General features: G+C 34.4%; 1 long non-coding RNA gene across 1 annotated transcript; it reads left to right on the top strand.

Moving 5' to 3' along the window:
* Positions 1-602: 602 nt before the first annotated feature.
* On the top strand, positions 603-1,999 carry LOC118754943. The gene is made up of 2 exons (XR_004994958.1): positions 603-1,137; positions 1,226-1,999. It is a non-coding gene; the product is annotated as an uncharacterized LOC118754943 (long non-coding RNA).
* Positions 2,000-5,070: the final 3,071 nt, after the last annotated feature.

Below are 5,070 nucleotides of genomic sequence, written 5' to 3' on the forward strand. Positions count from 1 at the left end.
AAGTACGATTTTTGTCCCTTCTATAATGATAGGGAAACTTTGTATCAAATGAGAAAGTGGACCATACAATTTCAAATTGGTTGGAGATCGCGGATGGGTCAGAAGAGATGTGATTGCGGGTTTTAAATCCAAGGATAGGTTTATATGGGTTTCTATGGCTAATTAATTTTATTCCAAATATCGGTAGTAGAAGAGTTGGGTGAAATAAATTCTGTGAACTTAAAGAAGCTGAATTTTTTTGAGATTTCATCTCTCCAGAATCTTGCATTAGATATTTTGAAATCTATGAGGTGTGAAAGTGTAGGGGTATTTTTAAACTTGTGCCATGCTTGCATTTTCTCTCTTCTGAATACCGCGAGTTCTTTATTCCACCATGGTACATGGGCTTTACGGGAGTGGGATGCTTGAGGAATACAACGGTTTGCAGCTATACGAATGGCTTCAGCAATGCTAGAACCTTCATGGCTCGGGGAGTTGGATTGAGACCGAGCGCCCAATTCGTGATCAACGTGTCTTGCGAAGTTGGTCCAATCGGCGTGATCTATAGGCGTGGGTAACACAGTGCGGCGCCGCGCCATTGCGCTGATATCGAGAGGTGAATTACGGGCGCTGATACCGATTTACACCACTCTGTAACACAATGGCGCCAGCAACACCGGAACACTGACAACACCACTAAACGCTGGGTGTCGCAAAGAACCAGCAAAGAACACACAAAAGAGAAATGTCAATTTGCTATTTTGCTTTGAATTTGCTGATGACTCAGATTGATCTAAGCGAATTCATACAGCAATATTGGAAGAAATTTCCTTGAATCATTTATTTGCTGGATCAACGCAGCTACTAATCGCAGCGACTGATATCCCGATGTGAAAGAAAATGTAAAAATACGAGTTTTCGCGAAAGGTAACAGCACGCATGACGATATGTTACAATATCTCCAGTGTTAGACGAGGTGTTACCAATTAGTTGGTTTACTGCCCAAATCTGATCTACACTTTATTATATAAACGAATTGCACCACGCACTTTGGACTCAGAAACGTGAACCGAAGAACATCAGCCAAATTTGATAATCAATTGCTATACGGCATATAAAATCGCATTTGGCATTCGCATTTGAACGCACATTGACAAGGTGAGTGTGGTGTAGGAGGGGGAAGGGGTTTTTGTAGTTAACAACTGATAAATTGTGGAATTTTTCTTATTTGTGTTCGTTTTTGCAGGTATTGCGTGAGGCATATTGTGTCTTGTAACCAGGTGGACGCTTTATGGTTTGGACTCACGTCATCTAATCAATGACACACTACAATGGCTTTACGATCAGTACTCGTTTAAAGTGATACCGCCAATGGGCCAGATTTTAGCGAGTCAATTGCAGCCCTATCAGTATCCGGTAGATAATTTGGAAATTTCGAAGCAAATGATTGAAGATGAATCTAGCATTCAGAGTTGGGAGCATATTCAGGTTTTAACCTATAAATTTTTATATTTTATGCACATGCCAAGGCGTAAATAAGTTAAATAGCATAATATTTAGCAAATTTATATAATAAATGGCGTTTTTTTAATATACAGGTATATTTTCGATTTCATAATAGTAACGGGCCTAAGAGACGTGGGTCCACCATGTTGCAACTTTCCCACGTATTTTATTTTATATAAAATAGCTATAAAACAAATACATTTGTGATTCGCACACCAAATCGTCAGTACATTTAGAAGCGAGGAAATTTTAAAGCAGTGAGCATTCCAGTTGGAATTTTTATTAAAACCCTTATAGTTCATTTACTTTAATAGTGTCTTAATCCAAAAAATACAAATATTGAGCTAAATATGTATTCCCGCTACTTCTACTTCTATGTTGTGCAAAAATTTCATAGCTGTATCGATTACCAGTATCTCATTAGAACAAAATATTATTCAGCCCTATCTCCAACTCCATGTGAATAAATCGTTTCCATAATTTAACAGGAAAAACAAAAACAAATTGGAAAAAATTGTTTTTGTTTTGCTTTATAATTTTTAGGAATATTTGTTCCCTTTTTTGTGTTAACTATTATTAACACTAAGGGTATTCATCAAACCTTATAAATGCATTGTAAACCGTATAAACTTATAATTGTGTAAACCTTATAAATGAACTGTCAAAATTTGTATGGAAACTCGTCTACACATTTCTGATAAATTTATCCAGCGATTTCACTGAATAAACTTGATAAACTGAAGACAATGCAACTCTGTCGAAACTCTAGCTATGTTTTCTTAGGCAATAATCGGGGTCCGCATACAAATTTTGCACGCAAATTCAACAACGATATGATCCTGATAGAGATCTGGTTCAATTATTATCCCGTCTGTTTGTTTTGTTTCACTGATAATTCGCAAAGTTTGGTAGCCGTGACAAATGAATTCATACACAAACAGACATTCTGCCATTGTTTCTTATAACTTGATTCAAATAAATAGCCTTTATTTTATATGTACATTTATTTAAATAGATATCTCGCAAATATAATTTTTTTCAATTTAGTGAGGTAGTTTCTATAATTTCTTTATCCCCGTGCTAGTAGTATAAAGTTAGTGACACTGCGCTTTATAACCAAAGAAAACACGACTATTGTCGCATGTGTAAACGAAAAGAGAGTGTGGGTCGTTCATGTAACAGAGTGCATAAACTTATAAGATTATCTGCTTGATAAAGTTATCGGTTTAGATGAATACCACTACTATTTTAGTAAGTGAGCGACAGAGCTGTGTAAGTGTGAAATCATTTTCAATTTTAAATCAACAATTTTTTTCTATCCAGTTTTCATTACTTATTCTTCGCTTAGGATTGAGGTTTCAAATTTTTGAATTTTCCATTCTCTCAAAGCAGTTATGAATTCACACATCAACATATTCATAGCAAGATTGAAAAAACCAATGCCCAATCAAAAAAAGGTTTAACACTGAATGAGTATTGAAAAGGCTGCAATCTTTTATGTGTGTGCATTCTTTAACTCAGTACCAATCATTAGTTCACCCTGGTAAATAACTTTTTGATAAAAATGAAGATTTTTGACAATTGCTCAATTGTAAAAATTCAAACCGGCGTTACCCAATTTAAGTTTTTTGGTAGAGGGGATTTTATATCATATGTTTGGGATTATATATAAAACAGTTGTATTAACATTTACGTTTTTAATATAATTCATGTTTTATCTTGAAAATGTTTAAAATTTACATTAAATTAGATAACTACTTCGCATAAGCTTTACATTTAAGTTGATAAAATTTTAGTGAAAATATTTTAAAAATCTTAGTGTCTTTAATAAAAAGATAGCTCATCATAAAAATTGTATCGCCGTTCGGCGTCGGCGTAAGTTTATAGGTCCCTCCCATTTGTGTGACAGCAAAGGCGCACGCTACAAATCGGAGGAGAAGCTCGGCCAAAACTTAGCAAAAGTGTCAAGGCCAAAATATGATTATTATAAATAAATTTAGTTTCAAACAGGTCGCAACCCTCTTCAAACACCTCAAAAGTATTCCCAATATTATTTAGTTGTAAACCCGCATGAGTCCGAAATTAACATTTTTTAGCAGAATTTTCAGATTTTACCGGAAATCGTACATGGTTTTCTGGCAACTGAGAGGACAAATAAGAGAGTAAGTAAGGTCATCTCTTTGTCAGAAGCTACCTGGTGGTAAATTCTGGTAAATGTGTCAAAAGATCCGATGTAGTGTGTTTGACAACCAAATTGTAAACAAAATAGAAGTGCACTCTGCTAATGCATGTTGAAAAGTAAATAATTCCTTGCTTGAGTGGATGCTAATGAGTTTTGGTTAAATTACAAAACGCTTAAAAAGGTATTAGCCGTCATTTTACGTTTAAAAACTTTAAAACTTTAACACATTACCACCCTATACTCTACATGTGGTTGACGATTGAACTAAATCGTTGTTTATTTGGGTAAGATTAAAATATATTTTACTATTCAATATTGGAGTTGGTGTGAAACAAAAATTAATAATTTATTGTTATGTATGCAAATGAGAACTACAATTCTGAGCTTATTGAGCATCTCTTAGTCAAAAACAAAGGCAATTTTGCTTGATCAAGTTTCGAATCTAAGAAGAAAATGTTTTTAACAAACAAAAGGTTAATAATAAAATTTGAAGGATTTAAGATATTGCGTATGGTAGCATGAAACGTCACAATCTTCTTAATTGTCATGCTGTTGATATGGCTACGAAAAAGTGACAATGGAAACACATAGCTGAAGATTTCATACTTACAGTGGGATAAACTTCAAACCTCTAATATAAATTAGTTAAATTTAGTTATTATTTTTTTTTTATCTATTTTAAGTTTTCGTTTGGAACAATTTTCATGAACTTATCTATTAGGAGATCTCTTTGGAAAATTACCGTACATCCGATATCTATTGAAATTTTGACATCCTCACTTTTTGGAAAAAGAAGTTCAAGATACAAGTTTATGTGCAAAAAATAAATTAAACAATAAAAGTCTCCTTATATTTATGGAACTTAAAATAGAAAAATTTTTATTTCATTACCCAGACTTTATGAATAGCCTACTCTATAAGTAATAGTAGAAATTCCGAATTAGTAAGTTCAGTCAAGACGTCATTCAAAAGTTTTGAAGAAAATCACTTTTCTCATTTGTGAAAATTTGTGACTATCTTATGCGAGTATTGTCGACAAAATGTTAGTCTATGCATGACTAAAAATTAACGAATGAATGTTTAATCGCGATTAATGATTAAAATTAATTAGGCGATGGCTGTGGTGTAGTGGTTAGAAGTGCGCACTACCATTCCGCAGGGTGAGCGTCCGAGCCCAGTTCCGGCCAACAAAAAAAAGAAAATGTTTTTTGTAATAGTGGTCGGCCCCCGGCAGGAGTCGGCGTAAAACTGTAGGTCCCTTCCCTTTGTGCGACAACATCAAGGCGCATGCCACAATCGGAGGAGTAGCTCGGCCAAACACTAACATATGTCGATGGCCCTCTGCAATAACGGCGCAATTCAAAGTTTCAGGTTTAGAAAAATACATAATTTGAAAGCTTACA

This window comes from Rhagoletis pomonella, unplaced genomic scaffold, assembly GCF_013731165.1.
Source record: "Rhagoletis pomonella isolate Grant_MI unplaced genomic scaffold, Rhpom_1.0 Rhpom_scaffold_04953, whole genome shotgun sequence".
Taxonomy (NCBI): Eukaryota; Metazoa; Arthropoda; class Insecta; order Diptera; family Tephritidae; genus Rhagoletis; species Rhagoletis pomonella.